This window comes from Ipomoea nil, unplaced genomic scaffold (assembly GCF_001879475.1).
Source record: "Ipomoea nil cultivar Tokyo-kokei standard unplaced genomic scaffold, Asagao_1.1 scaffold2705, whole genome shotgun sequence".
NCBI classification, from domain to species: Eukaryota; Viridiplantae; Streptophyta; class Magnoliopsida; order Solanales; family Convolvulaceae; genus Ipomoea; species Ipomoea nil.
This window is the reverse complement of record NW_017619133.1, coordinates 1,296,550-1,320,189: the sequence shown is the minus strand read 5'-3', so window position 1 is coordinate 1,320,189 and position 23,640 is coordinate 1,296,550. Positions and strand designations below refer to the sequence as shown.

The window sequence follows — 23,640 nt, the reverse complement described above, 5'->3', positions numbered from 1 at the left end:
AAAAGTATTTCAAACATCAACTCAATAAGCAGAATATAAATAGAATTAGTAAAATAGAACGAAATTTAGTAAAAATATTCAACAGAGTTTCCTTTATAAATAGAACTATCTCCAATATAGAACACAAACATTAACTCAATAGAGACAATAAAATTAAATCACAATGATTTTATCATAATAGTGTCAATACAAATTTCTACCAACACAATAGCACATAATTATTATATAAAGCAAACAAAATTCCGACAAAAAAATCAGCATAGTTTCCCGTATAAATAAAACTATCTCTCTGCTTAATATATAATATAAACATCTCAAACATCAACTCAATATGTACAATAAAATAAAATCACAAGAAGTTCATCGTAATAATATCAATAAAAGTTTCTACCAACACAATAACACATAATTCAAACAATCCAAACAGAATCACTTATAACTTAAACAATTCGAATTAACTTACAAGTTGAGTGGCAATTTTGGAATGAGGTGTTGATCCTGTGGTATGCGTAGATTGAGCAACTCCATCTAAAACACCCCCACGTCTATTTCTCTTACCTAATTCTGATTTTTTCTTACTGTCTTCAGAATTCCAAACATCATTCCACTTTGCCCATATTTCTAGGGAGGTCTTGATTTGTTCTTCATCCTGCTTATATAATCAGAATATCTTCTTTTTGCCTTCACTCCCCAAGCACTATACACTAAATCTGTTTTAGCAACACTCCAATTAAAATGCTTCTGCAATACACAATATAAATAATATTAAGCATTAAAAGCTAGACATGTAAACAAAAGAATTTTTAGATATTAAAATATTACTTTGAACTCTTCCCAATAAAAGTTAATTGTATCATCACTAAGTTGCGCCCATGCATAGCCATTGGGATCTGTTCGTTCCTGGAATAGCTTAGTAATCTTTCTAGCGCAAACATCAAAGTGAGTCAACCTATAATAAAGGAAATTCATAGTTTAAAAGAAGTAACATATATTCAAAATTGAAATATCATTTTAATTTAATTAACTTACATCTTGCCCTGAACATCAATCGATACGGGTCCGTTATGTGTTATATTATCAACTCGATGATTTTGTTGCTCTGAAACATCATCCCCTGCTCTTTGATCATTAGTATCTATGGATGGCGTGGTTGGTATGGAAGAAGATAATGGTGTCGATGTTGATATTGGGATTGATTCTGATTCTGATGCAGCAAGGGTCGATGCTAATGCAGGGGTCGATGTTGATGCATGGGTCGATGTTGATGCAGGGGTTGTTGATACAGGGGTTGTTGATACAGGGTTTGATGTTGATACAGGGGTGATGTTGATGCAAGGGTTGATGTTGATGTAGGGGTTGATGTTGATGCAGGTACTGGTGGAACAGGTACAGATAAAAGTCTAGCTCTGCGTCCACGTCTTCTACGTCCCCTAGCCATCTTTCCTGCCAAAATATGAAAGATATCATATGTTAGTGTTTCAAATAAAATATATTTAGGCATCACTTATGAATCATGTTATTACTTACTTCAACTCTAATTATTATCATCATTCTTCTCATCATCATCATAACAATCATCATTTCCATCTTCATTAGTTGATGAACTAGAATCAAATTCAAGCTCATCACCTTCTTCTTCATCATTATCTGAATTCTCATTGAGAATGTCACCATACTCAACATTTTCATCATTTAATCTAACAAAAGAATCTTCATCTACACTGCTTACAATTTGAGTGCTTTCAACTTCTTTTTCTTGAAAGGCAATATCTTTTGGCGGAACATTTTCCTTTCTCAAAGACTCCATCCATCCCCGAGGTTGAACTTTACAGACAACTAACCAATCAACTTTGTCTCGTTTCATACTAGGGTACGACACAAAACAAACTTCAGTGGCTTGACTTGCTAAAATAAATGGCTCAAATTTATTAAACCTCTTCCGGGAGTTTATTTCAACCAAATTATACTTGTTATGCACCTTAACTCCAACATTAGGAGTTGGATCGAACCAATCACATTTGAACAAGACAGTGCGTTTAATTGGCAAAGCAGTATACTCAATTTCTAATATTTCTATCAGTTTACCATAGTAATCACCACATGTACTACTTATACAAACACCACTATTCATTGTTGATCTATACTCACCATGTGACTCTGTGTGAAATCTATACCCGTTAACAAAATATACAGGATAAGATTTTACAGTTCTCAATGGCCACATAGACAAATCACATATATACTTGTTTTGTATTTTGTTTTGACGTGCCTGCACCATTGTAAAAGTTGTAGATGAGAATGAAGTTCTAAGTAGTTTAGAAGAAAGTAGTTATCTAAAGTACTTACATAATTTTCAAACCAATAACCAAAATTTTGTTGTTGTATTGCAAGTTCTGACTCACTTATCTCGGAATCAAGTTCCTTCAACATATCTTCATGTAAACTGTAAATTTATATTCACAGTATTATATATTAATGAAGGATTCAACATTGGCTAAACATAGAATAGATGTGGAACTTACTTAATGAAAGGTTCCACTTCATCACAGTTAAGCAATATATAAGTATGAGCTGCCAAATACTCGGCATCAATTAACCTTCTTATCTTACATCTTCCATATAGGCGGCCAAGATGTTTAAATATGGACAACATTTCTTCATCGTCCTCAACATCTCCTCCATCATCATTTCGAGGTACTTTTCGGCTACGTGTATAAACATGAGGCTCAAAATAATGAGAGCAGAATATAGATGCTTCACGGACTAGGTATGCATTGCAAATTGACCCTTCTACTTTAGCCTTATTTTTCACATCTTTTTTCAACTCATGGGGCAATCTAGATTACAACATATTTCAAATATTATATACAATTATACAAATGTATCAAATATTAGTATTTAACACAATAAAAAAGTAATTATAAAAGTTACCTGTCAAACCCATACATCCAACAATATTGGACAGGACTAGCAATTTTAGCTTCATCCGGCAAATGTATAGGCAAATGTTCCATTGAGTCAAAAAATCCTGGAACAAATATACTCTCTAATTTACAGAGAATTATTGGAATTTCAGCTTTTAATCTGATCATTTCTTCAACTTTAATAACTCTTGAAGTTAAGCTTTTAAAGAAAAAGCTTAATTCAGTTATTGCTTCCCAAACCTTGGTTGGCAACATCTCTCGAAATGCAATTGGTATCAACCTTTGCATGAAAACATGACAATCATGACTCTTCATTCCAAATAGTCTGTATTTGCTCATATCTACACACCTTCCCATATTTGACACATAACCATCTGGGAACTTTAAATTGGACACCCATTCACATAACACTTGTTTCTGCTTCTTGTCTAATGAATAACAAGCTTTTGGGTATTTACCTGTGGAAGGGCTCTTTTCTAACTCTTTTCTATTACAGAAGAGTTTCAAATCTTCTCTTGCTTTTGCATTGTCTTTTGTCTTACCCTGAATGTTCATTACCGTATTAAAAATATTCTCAAAAACATTTTTCTCAATATGCATGACATCAAGATTATGTCGAATGAGATTTGATTTCCAATAAGGTAAATCCCAAAAGATACTTCGTTTTCTCCATCCACAGTTACCAGCGCATGATTTATTCACCTCATCCGCATCAGCATCGGTAACCTTTAAAAATCCAAATTCTTCAATTTCCCTCAACATTTCTGTTCCATTCTTAATAGGTGGAGGATGACTCATTTCCACACGATTTTTGATGAATCTTCTTTTGTTCAACCGAAATGGGTGATCAAGTGGAAGAAACATCCTATGATTATCAAACCATGATATTTTTCCACCCTTAGGAAGTCGGAATGCTTGTGAGTGTTTGTAACACCCCAGATTTTCAAGACATTTAAAACTTATAATAAAGGTAGAATCTTATTAAATCCCAAGATATAAATACAAGCGTTCGGGGTGCTATGCCACACCTGGGCTAGAGAACCCAAGTGCACAGGCTAACTAACTAATATCCTCAAAGCATAAATACGTAAACGTGGCACGCAGGCCAAAAGGGAAACTATCTACTTCTAAGTTCTAGCGCACTCCAGTGACTTAATCTTCTGTGCCTGAAAGCCAAATATATCTGTTCAGCGAGAGATGCTGGTAACCCACTCCAACGCGTTGAAATACAATACATATAGAGATATATATAGATATACGAAAACCATTTTGAGCATGAAGATATATCCTACGAACTCTAGCTTTAAAACCGGGAATGACTCGACAGATAAGGCCAGACACAAGCAACAGTTATAACGAGCATATGTAGTTCACAACAGATAAGGCAGATAAGGCAAAGCATAAACAATGATCATAACCCAACATGAACAATCCCCAATATAAATCCCATAGTCACATCCCCCAAGACACTTGTAATCACAACTCGTCCATGTCACACACATAACACACTTTGTTGGCGCCACAGGACCAATCGCATGCCCATACATGAGGGTCAGCGCATATAGCTCTGACACGGCCCCGCAGCACCCTGCCCCGTATCGCAACATGGAGGGGTCGATCGCAACCGACCGATGAACCGCAGCTCATCATAGTGTTTGATCGCAACCAAACAGTGGACCGCAGCCCAAGAGAATGTCATCTGACCGCAGCCAGGAAAAAGGACGAACCGCAGCTCGTATAGAAACGTTTGATCGCAACCAAACGGTGGACCGCAGCCCAAGAGTATCAATCTGACCGCAGCCAGCTTCTGAACTGCAGCTCAGGATAACCAATCCGATCGCAACCGAATTGGGGTAACACACACATAACACATAGCAAGCACATGCAACCCACATTACACATTAGGAAGGGGGAGAAAACGTATAACAAAACCTATGTGTGATCCATCACTTACTAAGAATAGTCCTAAGGGGTTCATACTTCTTCCACCTAGGTCAACGGGATACCAATTCAACTAGCATGCAATATAATTGACTCATAAACCTACGAACGGTACCCGAAACATCAAACTAGACATAGGCACGATAAACGGAGTCCGTTGGGACACCACGGGGAACGGGGAACATCAAACGGGGAAGCCGGGGTCCCGGGTGGGACGACTTTCCAGCGGGTAGCCGGTGGGTGGTGGGCCACCCGCCGGGTTCTACTGTTCCGGGCAGCGGGTCGCCGGTGGGCAGCTGCCCGCCCGCCGGCCGCCCGCTGCCAGGCGGTGGTTTACGGCTATGGGTAGGTGGCGGGTCCTCTACCCCCCACCTACCCCCCACTGACTCTTTTCACACACTTTACGCCCCGGGAACCGTTATGGAACCCGAAACCATGCTTAGACACTTTACAACACAATTAACGACAACCCGTTAGACAATTAACGAATCAAATACGAGGAACGAACGGCACATAACCTATCATGCTTTTCTAAGTATAATCAACACCCAAACATGCGATTTCCCCACCCGATAATCCAAGAATAAGATCATACGATACAACCTAGGGTTCTAATCACTTTTATATCAACAAGAATACGGTTCGTCTTCTAATTGCAAGATTCGGTAAGAATAACACATAATCATCAAGATCATCACCCAATTATCAAGAACAACACATAATCATCAAGAACTCCATATAATCATCAAGAATATCATAATTATCAAGAATCTCTCAATATCAAGATTATCAAGATCCCCCATGGGATCATCACATCAATCATCAACAATAATTATCACAAGTCATTAATACACAATAATATGGGGAAACCCTAAGGGGGAAATCATAGCTATGAAAATAGGTTTTGTTGAGACATGGGTTACCTCTTAGCCTTAATTAATTCCTTGGCTATGAAGGGTCTTTGTTTAAGCTTTCTTGCTTTCTTGATTTCTTCTAAGGGGATTCTTGGAGCACTTTGGGGTGGTGGAACGTTTATTGTGGTGGGGGGTTCTAGGTGCCTCTTAAGTCCCCTATTTATATATTTAGGAGTCCTGGTTAGGAACTAATATTATAGGCTTGCTAATTCTATTCCTTTTGGAACTAAGGATTGGGTTTAGGGATAAGGGTCTATGGTCCATAGTGGACCACATTAATTAATTAAAGGGAATCCTAATCGTAGTCTGAATAGTAAAAGGCCTACTTCCTTTATTCCTAATAGATAACTAGGTCTAGGATTCCTAATTAGAATCTGAATAGTAAAGGGTTTACTTTCTTTATTCCTAATAGGCTTAGGACTCTAATTTAGGCAAGGGTCCACGGTTCATGGTGGACCTTTATTAATTAATTAAAGGAAACCTAGCCGAATTAAATCATATTTAATTATTATTAACGGGATTAATTTAATAATTAATCCGGGATTGAAGGCCATAACACGGGGTGTTACAGTGTTCCGTACAATAGGGGCATGCTTGCTTACCTGATGTTCCCCAACCCGATAACATAGCATACGCTGGAAAATCACTAATTGTCCACATCAAGGCAGCTCTCATTTGGAAATTTTGTTTCAAAGACACATCCTAAGTTAACACACCTTCTTCCCATAATTGTTTAAGTTCAACAATAATAGGTTGTAGGAAAACATCCAGCTTGTTCTTAGGGTTCTTGGGTCCCGGCACTATTGCTGTCAGGAACATGTAAGGCTCTTTCATACACATGGACGGAGGTAAATTATAAGGTGTAATGATGATAGGCCAACAAGAATATTGTTGTTCTGACTATCCAAATGGTTGAAACCCATCTGTGCATAGGCCCAGCCTAACATTACGGATTTCAGCTGCAAATGAAGGATGAATTGCGTTAAAATGCTTCCAAGCTTCTGAATCAGAAGGATGGCACATAATTCCAGAGTCGTGGTCATGATTCTCATTATTCCATCTCATAGAAGCAGCTGTTGTTTGCGAAGCGTAAAGCCTTTTTAGCCTTGGAGCCAATGGTAAGTAGTACATTCTCTTGTAAGGTATAAGAGGTCGCTTAGATGAACCACTTGATTTTTTATACCTTGGCTGTTGACAGAATTTGCATTGGGTCAATTGCTCATCATCACCCCAATATAACATACACCCTAACCTACAACAATCAATTTTCTCCACCGGTAACCCAAGTCCTTGTATTAGCTTCTTCGTATGGTAAAAACTGTCAACCATGTTATTGTCTTCTGGTAAGCCATCCTTAAACAATTGACAGAATGCATCAAAACACTGCTCTGGCAGGCGATATTCAGCCTTTATGTTTAGCAATCTAGCCACAGCAGATAATTGTGTTAACTTTTCACAACCAGACCATAATTCTCTATCAGCAGCATCTAACATGTCAAAGAATTTTTTATCTTCAGCATTTGGCTCCTCACTCACACTCCTTGCTACAAGATTTGCACCGACAGCATCAAAAACCATTTGGTGGTAAGAATCCAATAATTGATTTTGGTCATTTAAACTTGGATCTGCATCAAACCCCATTGGAATGCTACTATTTGCCATTTCTCCATGTCTATTCCATTCAAAGTAATTTGGCACAAAGCCAAATTTACACAAGTGATATCTCACAATCTCAGCTTCTTCAAATGAGATGTGATGACATTTTATACACAGACATCGAATTTTACTTCCATCCATGAAATCTGGTTTACTACATGCAAACTCAATAAATGTTTCTAAATTTTTTATAAAATCTGGATTAAGATCACCACATTGAGTTCGCCTTTGATACATCCAACTTCTATCCATAATAGACCTACACATATACATTCATATATTTAACAATCATTGGTGTTTAAAAAATATTACTATTATCATTCCTATTCGAATATTTGAATCAAATGCCCCTCTAAGAATAGAGAAATAATAAAACAACACAGAAAAACAAAAGAAATGAAAATATAGTGCATAGTATACACATGAAGAAAATCTCTGGTTTAGCGCTATATGCAGGCATGTTACAATACTTTCTTAGCTTATCATCCTACACAGAGGCTCTAAGTTAATATGGAATACCAAATCTGCAGTAATTGGTCATTCTTTACTCATCAAGCTGGATTTTAATCATTTGATTTCAAGTGCCAAGATTGTGGCTTGCTTATTCATAGTGTTATTTTTATTTGACTTCATCATCTATAAAGATAAAATAAACTGGTAAATCGTAAAGTTAAAAACAATCAACACTTATATGTTACAGATCAAGGGTAAGTCTATTATTAAGAAATTATACTATTTTATGAATATTTTGTCCCAGAGATTACACTGGTTTATCTTTTTTCTGAATTATAACATGCATAATGCTACAAGACCCATGAAAATTTTATTTTGTCTCTTTCCTTTACTCTATTATTTCTAAAGCTGAGTTCAAGACATGTAGTGCTCAACAAAGGAGGCATGAATCAACAACTAACTAGCTTTCTTAGTGATGTAAAAGGTGGAGCAATTAATGATTAAGATTCACATTATTCATTTCTGTTTACTCATATATATATATATATATATATATATATATATATATATATATATATATATATATATATATATATATATATATATATATAGAAGAGCGCTCATATGCGGCGGGGTCTTACGGTGCGGCGGTGCGGTCAAATTCCAGAATACACCAACAGTGTTAACAATATGCACCAACAGTGTAATAAAAACACACCCCAATGAAATGTAATAAAACATCACAAAATACACCACAAACTCAAAAAAACACACCATATAACTCACCACCCCCAATGGTGTATTTCCGAACAGAGTATGGTGTTTTTACTAACACCTAATGGTGTGTGTTTGGTGATGCAGGACTCTGTTTACTCTGTTTTGTGTGGTGTATTTCCTAACGTTGATGGTGCATATTTGGTGAACTATTGGTGTTGCCGCACCGTAAGAAATAACCGCACCGTAAGACACTGCCGCACCTGAGCCCGCCTATATATATATATATATATATATATATATATATATATATATATATATATATATATATATATATATATATATATATATATATATATATATATACACAAAGCAGTAAATTAAATATATATCGCACATATATATATACAAACCAGTAAACACCACAAATATATATACAAAGCAGTAAAAACTACAAATATATATACAAAGCATAAGCAGTAAATATATATCACACATATATATACACAAAGCAGTAAACACCACAAATATATATACAAAGCAGTAAAAACTACAAATATATATACAAAGCATTAAAAACAATATATATATATATATATATATATATATATATATATATATATATATATATATATATATATATATATATACACGCATTGTATACCCACAACAAATAATAAATTTATAATAATACACAAAAAAGACTTTCAGAAAGAAACTAACCTCAGTCTCGGTCATTGCCTCGCCACAACCCGTCACCGTCTTGCCGCAGCCTGTTGCTGCCTCGCCGTAGCACGTCGTCGCCTCACCGTAGCACGTCACCACCTTGTCATAGCACGTCGCCACAAAGTTGCAGAGTCTGAAGCCGAGGAGGGTTAGAGATGCGGCTGAGTTTGAAGCTGATGAGGATTAGAGATTTTAGGAATTTAGTTATTTTAGGATTTTAGGTAAATTAAAATATGATTTAGGATTTTAGTGTTGTAGTAAATTAAAATAGGATTTAGCCTTTTCAATATATATATATATATATATATATATATATATATATATATTTATTTATTTATTTATTTATTTATTTATTTATTTATTATGTAGTTTTGATTAACGAATATAATACATATACTTCTAAAATAATTAAGAAAATGATTTATTTAATTATTTTTTACATTTGTGTATGATAAAAAATCTTCTTATATTTAAATATTCACGTAAATGTTAATTAGTATCTTTAGGAGTGTGTACAATTCGGTGAAAATATGTTAAATAATCGAACAAAAAATTTAATTAATAAATTTTTAAAGTAAAATATTTCAGTTCGGTCAATGGATAAAGATTTTTTAAAATTTTAACTATCGATAGTTTAATTAACTAAATTAACATATTGTTTAATTGTGTAGTTATTTTTAGTGTGTGCAGGGTCGATCCATTAAAAATAGGGGTCATGTCTAATAGTTTAATCTAGACTCCACGTTATTGTATTATATAACAAAAATAAAAATGTAATTAAATTTTTTTGTCCAAATATAATACATAAAAATTTAATAAAGAGATAATGCAATTCAAAAGTTAATTTAAAAGTTTCATTTTCCGTTAATATTTAAATACAAAATTATTCACCAAAATTTCGATATCAATTCTTCTAAAATTTTATTTTCAATTACAATGAAGACCAATCTATGAAATAAAAAATAATAAGAATAGGTAAATGTTGTGTACAATTTTAAATATTAAATAAAAATAATTATTTTTGATATAATAAAAATGAGTATTTTAAAAAATTGATGATTCAATTATTCATATTAATTGTTTAACCAAATCAAACAACTATAATAGTGATTAAATACATCAAAATTGACTGATAAGCTAACTTTGTTACTAAACATGAACTTCAATTCATCATTTAATTTGTACAAACCAAACATGTCTATGTAAATATCTATGATCTTTTGAGGCTAAACCAATTATTTACACGATGTCGAAAACAAGATAGCATGAAACAAAGTCTCATTATATATATACATTTTTTTTGGGTAAGGATACACTTATTTTTAATTGTTAAGCTAACTATGAATTTGAGAATTTCAATGTAATTTCTTGTTAATCCGACTTCAGTTTCGCATATGATTTTAATACTCTAATGTTGCTATCAGGGACGGAGCCAAAGGAGGGGCAGCTGCCCCCTCCCCCCTCACCCCACCCCCACCCCCACCCCATATATAATTTTTGTATGTATATATGTATATATAGTACATGTGTTAGTATTAGTAAAATAAAACTGTTGAATGTCAACAAGGGTTGATTTAGGTGAGTTGGTTTAGCACATGTTAAGTTATTATGATAAAGGATAAGGTTCAAATCTTGGTATTAACATAGTTTTATAGTTGGCTTCAACAGTTTTTAAAAAAAAATTGAATCCGTCCCTTCTTCTTCGTTCCCCCTCAATTGAATTTCTGGCTCCGTCCCTGGTTGCTATCATTAGGGTATAAAACAAATATCCCATGAGCAGAGACCAATGATATCACATTTTATATTAATGTTGTACCATACCAACATTAGTTACTTAAAATTGTACTAACTTCATATTTACCAATAATAATTTTATATTTAAAGATGCAATATAATTTTAAATTTCTTTATAAATTTAAATTTGTACACTTATATACCATGCTTTCAAAATTTTCATAAATTTTGGTCGAATTCCTTTTTTAAAAAAACTACAACTTTCAATTGAAATATTTATTTCAACAAAATTAAAAATAATTTTAATTTATCTTATAAAATATCTCAAAATATCACTAGGAATATATTGGTCTTCGTTATAGACAGTGACATTGTAGAAAAGAGGGTGCGATCATTCGGCCATTAATGATTCCAGCGCCATAGGGCGACAGACATATAGGGCGTCGCATTTTCTGTCGCCAATGTGTCAACATATTGGCGACGGAATTGATTTTGTCATCGCATTTTGTAGCAAAAATAAACTTTACTTAAAAAATTTATTATTTCAGTGACGGAATGAACGGTCATCGTATGTTCCGTCGCCAACCTCAAACGTCAAATCTACCGTTGCACCAAACATAGCAACAGAATTAATTTTCGTTGCCGATTCCATCGTCATAGCGCGACAGACATATAGGGCGTCGCATTTTCTGTCGCCAATGTGTCAACATATTGGCGACGGAATTGATTCTGTCGTCCCATTTTGTAGCAAAAATAAACTTTACTTCAAAATTTATATACTTTCGCGACGGAAAAAAGTCTCGTCGCAAATTCCGTCGTAAGCCTCTGTCGTCAATCTCTTTGTGTAAAGATTACGTGGGAATATTTTCAAGTTTGCGCCAAATATTGCAACAGAATTATTTTTGTCGCGGATTCTGTAGCAAAACCGCAACGGCACCATCAATCGTTGCCTTTTCCATCGCCGTTGTGGTGACAGAACTTAATTCCGTCGCAAAATCCGTCACCAAAATGTGGGCGCCAAAATTTCTTGGCCTTTTTCTCACTTTGCGCCAAAAATTGCTACAGAATTGATTTCCGTTACCATTTCCGACGCACTATCGTGACAGAACACGTTCCGTCGCAAAAACCGTTGCGAATCGACAACGGATTACCCTCTGTCGCAATGTTTCCGTCGTGATTCGTGATTTTTCTTGTAGTGTGTTTGACCCTGATCTCGTCATAGCTGAGGGTGAGTAATAGAAAGGAGATCACACTTAAGCTTTTACAACCGCTCTCAACAAGACCACCAATGATGGAATTAATTAACCCAGGGTCCGAATCAATTAACTCGAATATTAGGGGTTGAAATAATGATACAAATATAGTCACGGGGACTAATATTGTTTTAATTGCATGTGAAATGCTATTACAAAGACAATGATAATGTAATAACAAGACAAGTGTAACTTTTGGACATGAGATGTCTGATTAAGACACAAATGGGGGGTTTTTATACCCAATATTGCCCCAACAACCTCGGAGGACTCGGTGGGATCCGTTTGGAACGCAACCGCCGCAAGACCTGGTCAACACAAGGACCCTGCCCCTTGGCCGAGCCCGGAGCTCGGCCAAGTGAAGAGCACGAGGTGGCCAACCTCGCGGCAGCTAACCTTGGGCCGACCCCTTCGTGGTCTGCCCGGGCGCATGCGTAGTCAAATCGGGTTTCGGGTCTGATTCGCTCTATATTACGTCGCCCCGGATCCGCTCCGTAATTATTCCATCAATATTTAAATATTTCTGTTATTTTATATTTTAGTATTGTTGGGAATAATGAACCAAATCGATTTAATATCGTAAAATTATATTTATATATCCACACGAATGTATATAAAATATTATTCGATATATATATATATATATCCGAAATATATATATACACACAAATATATATAAATCAGACCCCTGCGGTTCTCTATATAAATATCTACGAAAATATATATATATATATATATATATATATATATATATATATATATATATATATATATATATCAACCAAAAGAAATGGAATTTTTAATCCTCCAGATTATAATTCCAATCAACGAGAAAGGAGATTGTATTTGTTTCTTAGAAGCATAATCCAAACCGAAAAAAAAAAAAAAAAGAAAGAAGATGAAGAAAGAGGGTAAGTACGAGTCGAGCGTAACACTCTTTTTCCTTAAAACGTACTACGGTTCGACGTTTGAGCACCCAAACGAACGAAACAGGCGAACTAGAGTAAGGACAGAACACAGTATCAAGAAAGGAGTAGAAGCTGAGATTTTGGAGCTGGGAAAACAATATTTTATATGTTGTGTGTGTTGTTCTGAGTCCGTGCAAAATACTGCTTCTCCACTACAATCTTATATAGGAGGTGAAGGATAAAAAACATTTAATTTTGGCATTAAATCTGACATAAAATCAGATTGCAACAGCTGTAACAGCAGGCCACTACCTGGAGATTAAATTCAGAATTCAAAATTGGAATTAACGCAATATTAATTCTGTAACGGATGAATTTAATCTTCACAACAGTCAAAACTTTCGGGTTCCAGACCGTTGGCGTACAGGGTTCGCTGTTCAGTGTGAAGATTCGGTCTCAAGGCCGAAACTTCAATTGGCTGTTCAGTTTCGGCATTGCTTCAGGCTGAACAGTTCGGCCTCAGAGAGAAATCAAACAAAGGAAAATCCACAAAACGAAGAACGAAAGAGACCTGGAAAAAATGGAAAAAAAATAAAAATAAAAATAAAAATAAAAATAAAAACTTACCAACATGAGTGATGGCGGGACAGATCTGAAGATGGCGGTAGCAAAGGAAAAGGAGGCGACGGCAGGCAGCAGCAGCTGAACGCCAAAGGAGACCGGAAATGGCTAATGGCGGTGCCGGCGAAGCGACGACGGATGAAGAAGAAACAGCAATGGAAATGGGGAGATTTAGAAAAATGTTTGTTGATTTAGTTTCATTTTTGGGAAGAAACGTCGAGGCAATAAAGAAGACAAGGTAGATGAAGGAAATCCGTACTCTACCAATGAAATAGATGGGATTTGAGACTTATGAGCAAAATATTTTTTGGAAGAGTATGTGTAACTTTTGTTTTAGATTAAATGTTATATTGTGTTGATAACTTATTATTGTGTTGAAAGTATTGGATTGATATAAAGTATTGGATTGATAGTATTTGGTTGAGTGTTGATAATATTTTGTTTTGGTAGTTTGTTGATAATATTGTTTTTGATAGTTTGTTGATAATAGTGTTGATGGTTAATATTATCTTGATATGTAGTGTATGAATAGGATTTTTATAAAAATTGAGGCATTTAATAATAAGAAATAATAATGAAATTTTCTTTAAAAAAAAAAAAAAAAAAACAATCCGCTGCCCTTCTTTTGTAAAAAGGGCAGCAGATGCTTAAATAAAATAATAATAAAATAAGAAAATTCGCTACCCTTCTAAATTTAGAAGGGAAGCGGATATTCAACTTTCCGCTACCCTTTTGAAAGGGTAGCAGAAAACTCAAGGCTTGTACAAGGGTAGCGGATAACCCTTTACAAGGGTAGCGTGTTGGGAAGAAAGCTCGCAAGAATATATAATTAGCACAATGAAAATAAATAAACGGCACCAAGAAGAACACCAAGAATTTTAACGTGGAAAAACCTCCTCAAGGCAAGGAGTAAAAAACCACGGGCACAAGCCAGTAAACCTTCCACTATATAGATAATGGGTACAACAGAGGAGGCTTCTCTAATTCAACGATTAGAGGCAACACAAAATACAAGAGAAAATAACATACCCCGAGGCACAAGAATTTCTACGAAATCCACCAACTTCTTCTCGGCTAATTTTCTCACACTTGTATATCTCAACAAATTTTCTCTCCTCTCTTTTTCTTCTTCTTGAACTCTCTCATATCCAAGGTAGCCAAATCCATGGCCTTTATATAGGCTTTACAAAGCCAACTCTTTTGTCTTTTCATTTGCCCACTTTAATCTCCCATTAAGTGGACATGAATGAAGCCATTAATCAAAAAACCTTTCACTTCATCTTCCAAGCTTAATTGTTAAGCTTTTGGTCACCACCCTACCCACATTGGTGGGACCATCTAGCAAAAAACTCCCCCTCACGCCAATGTGGGAGGGACTTGCATCCCTGCAGCTGAACGACATATCTCAAGCTTTTCCATTGGTAATGACTTTGTTAACATGTCAGACCCATTTTCATCTGTATGGACCTTTACAAGTTGTAACTGGTTCATCTCCAAAACATCTCGAATCCAGTGATATCTTACATCGATATGTTTCGATCTTGAATGGAAAGAGGAATTCTTACCAAGGTGTATAGCACTCTGACTATCACAAAATAACTCATATTTGTCTTGTTTGATCCCGAGTTCTTGAAGAAATTTCTTCATCCATAGCAACTCTTTACAAGCTTCAGTTGCTGCAATAAACTCAGCCTCTGTGGTAGAAAGTGCAACACACTTTTGTAACTTAGACTGCCATGATACTACTCCCTCTGCAAATGTTATCAGATACCCCGAAGTCGACTTTCTAGAGTCAATGTCACCTCTAAGATATCTGAAAATCCATTTAACAGCCATCCAATGTTCCTTGCCAGGATTAGAAAGGAACCTACTGACAACGCCAACTGCATGAGAAATATCTGGCCTTGTACATACCATGGCATACATTAAACTACCAACTGCTGAATTGTAAGGGACTTGTTGCATACTTGCCTTTTCTTCCTCTGTAGAAGGACTTTGCTTACTACTTAATTTAAAGTGATTAGCAAGAGGAGAACTAACCGCTTTAGCATTGTCCATGTTAAACCTGCAAAGTATTTTCTCAATGTACTTCTCCTGAGACAACCACAACTTTTTGGCATTCCTGTCTCGTGTAATTCTTATCCCAAGAATCTGTTTTGCTGGCCCCAAGTCTTTCATAGCAAAAGACTTGCTCAACTGTTCCTTTAGTTGATTAATTCTAGAAGCACTCTTGCCGAAGATCAACATATCATCAACGTACAACAGGAGAATAATAAAATCATCATCAGAGAGTTTTTGAAAGAACACACAATGGTCAGAAGTAGTCTTCATGTAACCTTGCTTCGCCATAACTGACTCAAACTTCTTGTACCACTGTCTCGGTGCCTGTCTTAAGCCATATAGACTCTTCTTTAACTTACAGACATAGTCCTCTTTTCCCTTGACTTCAAAACCTTCTGGTTGCTCCATGTATATTTCTTCATCCAAATCACCATGAAGAAAAGCAGTCTTTACATCCATTTGCTCAATTTCTAAATCTAGGTTGGCTGCTAGTCCAAGAACAACACGAATGGAAGACATCTTAACCACTGGAGAAAATATCTCATCAAAGTCAATACCTTTTCTCTGGTTGAATCCCTTGACAACTAGTCTAGCTTTGTACCGTGGCTGTGAAGAGTGTTCTTCCTGCTTTACTCTGTACACCCACTTGTTTGTCAAAGCTCTCTTACCTTTAGGTAGCTTTACTAACTCAAAGGTATTATTCTCATACAAGGATTTCATCTCATCTTTCATGGCTTCAATCCACTTTTCCTTGTGTTCATCCTCCACAGCTTCTGCATAACATTCTGGTTCACCATTATCAACAAAATTAATTTCATAAATATCAGAAGGAGTACCTTGTGGAAGGCTGTCTAACTCTTGAACTTCTTCGAAGCTGAGGTGGAGTTGAAGCTTCTGGAACTGGGAGTTCATCATCATTAATGGAAGCATCAGTAACATCTTGCTGCTCAATTTGGTCCTCCTCTCCAACCTCTTCAGGAACCACTGTTGGAGGTACTATCTCAGTATCAACTGAATCACCGTTATGAGATCCCAATTCTTTAACCCGGTCAATATCCTCTATGGTTTGATTCTCTACGAACACAGCATCTCGGCTTCTCACAAGCTTCTTTTCAGCTGGATCATAAAATCTGTAGCCAAAGTCATCTAGACCATAGCCAATAAACACACACTGTCGTGTCTTAACATCAAGTTTCGATCTTTCATCTTTCGGAATGTGCACAAATGCTTTGCACCCGAAGACACGTAGATAATCATAGGAAACATCATTTCCTGTCCATACCCGATTTGGTATGTCAAACCTTAATGGAGCACATGGTGAGAGATTCAACACATGCGCAACAGTACTTAGTGCCTCAGCCCAGAATGTCTTTGGTAACTTTGCATGTGACAACAAACATCTAACTCTCTCAATCAAAGTCCTGTTCATCCTCTCAGCAACACCATTTAACTGAGGAGTCTTTGGTGGTGTTTTCTTATGGCGAATACCCTGCTCTACGCAATACCTATTGAGTGGCCCAATATACTCTCCTCCATTATCTGACTTTATGCATTTTAGCTTCTTCCCAGTCTGTCTCTCAACTAGGGCATGAAATTGCTTGAATATGTCCACAACTTGACTTTTATGCCTCAAAGAATAAACCCATAATTTCCTTGAGCAGTCATCAATGAAGGTAACAAAATAGCGAGCACCACCAAGTGACCTAGTTTTGAAAGGTCCACACACATCAGAGTGTATCAGTTCCAATACCTCTGGTTTCTTCTTAGTCTCAGCAGAACTTTTAAAGGATACTCGGTTCTGCTTCCCTGCTAGACAATGAGCACGCCTCTTCAAATGAACATTGTTCAACCCAGCTAAGCTCTTTTTTCTGACCAGCATGGACATCCTCTCTTCAGATATATGTGCAAGCCTCTTATGCCATATATCATTCGTATCATCGTTCTCAACCGTATTGACAATATTTCCTAAGATCTTGGCCTGTAAAACATAAAGTGTAGAACACTTTGTGCCTTGAGCCACAACTAGAGAACCTCTTGTGAGTTTCCATTGGCCATTTTGGAAAGTATTACAATACCCTTCATCATCTAATTTTCCAGCAGAAATTAAATTATACCTGATATCTGGAACATGCTTCACATTTTTCAGAAGCAACTTGGTGCCATTGTTGGTTTCTAACTGAACATCGCCAACACCAACAATCTTTGCATTACCATCATTGCCCATTTTCACAACTCCAAAATCACCTGTTGCATAACTAACAAAAAAATCCTTTCGAGCTGTAGCATGAATGGATGCACCACTACCAATTACCCAGTTTGTATCATAACTTGCCAAATTAATGGCATCTGTGTCACCATCATAGAAGATAAGAAAATCATGTTCAACTGTAGCAGCTCCACTATCATCATCACTACCATTATTCTTTTCAGAGTCTTTATTTTTCTGATTTTCTTTCTTCCGTAGTCGGCAAAATTTCTTAATATGCCCCTTTTTGTGACAATGATAACATTCAACATTAGCAAATTTATTAGATTTACCTCTACTGTTATCTCTGTTTTTATCTTTACTCCTTGGACCCTTGCTTTGACTTCTCCCCCTATTTGTTGTAGTCAAGACCTCTGAATGTTGAGAGGAAGTACCTTGTGACCTTCGTCTCATCTCTTCATTCAGGACACCACTTTTAACAAGTTCCATTGTTACAACACCGTTAGGAGCAGAATTAGTCAAAGAAATCTTTAAAGTCTCCCAATAATCTGGCAATGATGCTAATACCATAAGAGCAAGAACCTCATCATCAAATTTAACTCCCATACCTGACAATTGATCAACAATCCCTTGAAATTCATTCAAGTGATCCGCAACAGAACTACCCTCGTTATATCTCAATTGCACCAATTTTGTGAGATAAAACAATTTGTTGTTGCCAGTCTTTGAAGCATATAAATCTTCAAGTTTACTCCACAGTGTCCTTGCATGGGTCTCACTACAAATATGATTATACACATTATCTTCAACAAATTGCCGAATAAAACCACATACCTGTTCATGCTCAAAGGCCCACTCTTCATCTGATTTATTTTCAGGTTTCTGGGTAGCAAACACGGGTAAATGCAACTTCATCACATATAGTAGATCTTTTATCTTATTTCTCCATATGTGATAATTTGTGCCATTCAAACTTGCAATTCTATTGAACTTTCCTTCCATAGCTTCGCACTTGAACAAGGCTCTGATACCAGTTGTTGGGAAGAAAGCTCGCAAGAATATATAATTAGCACAATGAAAATAAATAAACGGCACCAAGAAGAACACCAAGAATTTTAACGTGGAAAAACCTCCTCAAGGCAAGGAGTAAAAAACCACGGGCACAAGCCAGTAAACCTTCCACTATATAGATAATGGGTACAACAGAGGAGGCTTCTCTAATTCAACGATTAGAGGCAACACAAAATAAAAGAGAAAATAACATACCCCGAGGCACAAGAATTTCTACTAAATCCACCAACTTCTTCTCGGCTAATTTTCTCACACTTGTATATCTCAAAAAATTTTCTCTCCTCTCTTTTTCTTCTTCTTGAACTCTCTCATATCCAAGGTAGCCAAATCCATAGCCTTTATATAGGCTTTACAAAGCCAACTCTTTTGTCTTTTCATTTGCCCACTTTAATCTCCCATTAAGTGGACATGAATGAAGCCATTAATTAAAAAACCTTTCACTTCATCTTCCAAGCTTAATTGTTAAGCTTTTGGTCACCACCCTACCCACATTGGTGGGACCATCTAGCAACATAGCGGATGTGCATATCTGTACTATGAGGTGTCAGTTTAGGTACATTGTAGTTTCAGTTGGTAATTAATACACAAACAAATGCACGCTCCATTAACTGTAATGACGCGTCGTTTCTTTACTTAAAGATACGGCGCCATTTTGACCGCGGTCCATAGTATAACGAATGCCAAACTATTCAATAAGCCTAGTCAACTTGCATCACTTAATTAAGGCCCCAATATATTATATATAATATATAATATATATTATTAGGGAATATCTTGCACTTGCATCATTAAATATCCGTTTCAAGTTTTCTAAAATATTCATGAGGTAGTGCTTCATAATAGAGGGTTTCTATCTTTACATATTGATAAATTTTAATGAACTTTACCAAAAGGGGGATATGATATGAGATCTAGGTCAATACCTACATACGTTGTAAGCCCCCCCCCCCCCCCCCCCTCCCCATTTGTGTACTTCAACGCATCACCTTTTACACAATTTCCCACGGTGGATAACTAATTTTACAATTTCCACATGCCTACAAATTATTTAATGCTATTAGAGACAAAATTAGGTCATTATCACTGTCCAATATAGATATACAAAATAGGAACTATCACTTTTATATTGATCTTATTTAAAAGGGAAATTATATTAATTATAATATAAAAAGGTAAATCAACCCACATGGATGTCATCTTGTCAAAATTACTCATTGAGGAGGTGATCTATCGCCTACTTGGTATAATTGGAGAGTTTTGAATAGTCGAGTGTTGGGCAGAGGTCGATAAGGGCCAAGTCCAGTACCATGTGGATATGGGGATTATTGGGCGGAAGTCTGCAAAGGGGCAAGTCCAGTACTCTGGGTCTTGAAAATATGTGGCGGTATAATGAAATAAGGTTACGCATTCGCTAATAGTTATAGTTTTTGGCGTACTGATAAATACCTAATCCTAACTTCGAGGGATAAATACATAATCCTAACTTCGAGGGAGCTAATTACACTCTTTTTTAGGTTCAATGGCCTGACGCACTTTCTTGATCAGTTCGATGACCATTTTTGGTTGGGAATACCCCGACCGACATAGCGCTACCCCGACCGGTGTGCCTTCGTCCTTTTCTTCTTGTCTTTGCATGTAACAGGTCAGGTTTCTTGTGAAGAACCCGGTCGGGGTCCGACCGGGCGTTACCCGAGCGACAGTGTCGACCACCGGGCGGTAGCCCTTTAGCGCGAGAGCTGACAAGGAACACGTGGCGGCTCCCCGCATTGACAGGCAGGGCACCCGGGACGTTGACACGTGGTTGCTACGTGGGAAGCATGCCGAACAGCCGGATTTGTGTCTTCGGCTCCACGGCTATAAATACCCGCATTAGCGACAGTGTGAGGGACTTTTGGACGATCGGTAGGCTGTTGTTAGAGAATCCCGACCGCAGTCAGTCGGTACTCAGAGCAACCAAGTAGATTGTACTTAGGGCCTTCACTGTGATCAATAAAAGTTATTTACTTGCTTTAATTGGTCTCGTGCTTATTTAATTACCGCTCTACGTGACAACTAAACATTTGTTAGCATTAAAATTAATATAAAAAGTGAATAATTTCTTTAAAATAGAGTAAATATCACTTTTGGTCTGTTGACTATCAAAGCTGAAACACTTTTGGTCCTTGATTATTTATTTTTTTTATTTATTTTTTTTTAGATTAGGTGCATGACTTTCTAACTAGTATCACTTTTGGTCCCTAGCCCTAATTTTCCGGCCACATATTACTAAAATTCCAATCGAAAAAATAATATGTTATAATTAGAAGAGTATTTTGGTCCTTTCAAAATTATTTCATTTCCCTCTTTGGTCCGGAGAGGGAGGAAGAAAGGGGAGGAAAAATTTTTTTAAAAAAGGAAAATAATTTTGTCCACGGTCAGGCGACCCCTTTTAGACGGTCATAGAGGAGGCGAACGGGCAGCGCCTAGGTGTGATTTTTGCAACATTGTATCATTGTATCCATAATGGTGATTAAAACTAATATATTGAATGCATGCATCTCTTTGAAGGTGAACCATTCCTTGATCTAAATATTACAATTGTTATGCAGCAAAAATATTGGTTACAGTAATAACATTTATTATTAAAAAAAAAGAAAAGAAATAGGCCTAAAATTAAAAGTAAGAAAAATTTTCTTTTCCCAAATTTTTCTAGGTATCAGCAATTGCAGCTCATAGGTGGGAGATCTGTGGTCTTCCCGTTCGCCGTCGACGGCGGCTTGTTGAAGACCCGACTCCCGAAGACCAAAAACCCGAGCGTGTGTCCGGCGACGGCCACCAGAAATACGCCGCCGTTGAATGACATCACGGCCAGCATCACCATATACGCGAGCCCGATTCTCACGCCGTACATGGCGGTCTGGAGGAGCCCCGCCGCCGCACGGTTCGCGCCGTCCTTGATGTAGTTGCAATTCGACAACCACTCCACCAGAACCGCGAGAGCGAAAACGACAACCAGCGAGACAATATACATGCCGAGGTGGTCGTGTCCCGGCCAGCCGGAGAAGAGGACCTCCGTTTCTTCCCCCAGAAGAACGTCATGTGCATCATCATGTGACGGCGGTGAAAAGTTCCGTTCACGGCGGCGGCGGGCGGCGACGCCGGCATCCCCATACCGTGCATGTGGTCCATCCCTCCTGTATCAATGGAATTCGCCTGAATTTTTGAGGAAGAAAACGAGGGTTTTGGTGAGGGCGCGTGGATTAAAGAGTGGCCGGTATGGCGTAAGAGATTGAGAATTCCAAGGTTGTTATTATCATTAAATGGGTGTAACCAGAGTACAATTCTGTACTGTACTACTGTATATTGTAGTACAAATATTGAAATTTTCGGACCCTTAGGGTTTGGTTCAGCCTTTAGAAGAATATTGAAATTTTTGTAATTTTCTGGTAATTTAAAACTTAAAAGATCATGATTTATCTTGTTATAGCTTTCAAAAAAAATATGATTTATTAATTTTTCCCCTTCTTTGTTTTAAATTATGGGATGTTTGGTTCATGGAAAATGTTTTTCAAAAGGAAAACATTTTTTCTTAAAGTGGAGGAAAATGTTATTTTCTTTTGTTTGGTTCATGGAATTCATTTTTCATTGGAAAATGAATTCCTCAAATTTGAGGAAAACAAAATCTTTTGTTAGACCAAGGATTTTGTTTTCCATGGAAGATGGGAAGAAAAAGTGAGATGGAATGCCTATTTTACCCTTGTTTACTTTTTTAATTATATTACTTTTATTAATTTTTGTAGGGGCATATACGTCTTTATACTTGTTATTCCTTACAATTCCAAATCTAACCAAACAATAGAATTAGTATTCCCAGTAATTCTTTTTCCACCAACCAAACAATGAACACTACAAGAAAAATGCACATAGACAACACTAGAAAGACAACAGTTTTTAAGAAAAGTGTTGTCTTTTGTATAAAAGACAACAGTTTTTAAGAAAAGTGTTGTTTTTTGTATAAAAGACAACAGTTTGGTCCAAAACCGTTGTCTTTGATGCAACACTTTTGTCAAAGACAACGGTTTTTACTTAACCGTTGTTATAAGTGTGTTGTCTTTGTGCATTTTGTGAAAAGACAACACCACAACGACAACGGTTTTTAAAAACCGTTGTCTATGTGCATTTTTTTCAAATAAGACAGCGGTTTTTTTAACTGTTGTCGTTGGTGTGTTGTCTTTAAGCGGACTGGAATACACAACACTAGAAAGACAACGGTTTTAAACAACCGTTGTCTTTGTGCGCTCTTTTTTAAAAAATAAACAACGGTTTTATTTAACCGTTGTCGTTGGTGTGTTGTCATTAAGCGCACTCGAATACACAACACTAAAACGACAACGGTTTTATATAACCGTTGTCTTTGCATGTTCTTTATTTGTTTAAGACAACGGTTTTATTTAACCGCTGTCTTTGATATGTTGTCTT

The 23,640-nt window shown here is 36.5% G+C and overlaps 1 pseudogene; it reads right to left on the bottom strand.

The window, feature by feature from the left end:
• Window positions 1–21,824: 21,824 nt before the first annotated feature.
• Window positions 21,825–22,433, bottom strand: LOC109156233 (annotated as a pseudogene).
• Between the last annotated feature and the right edge of the window lie 1,207 nt (window positions 22,434–23,640).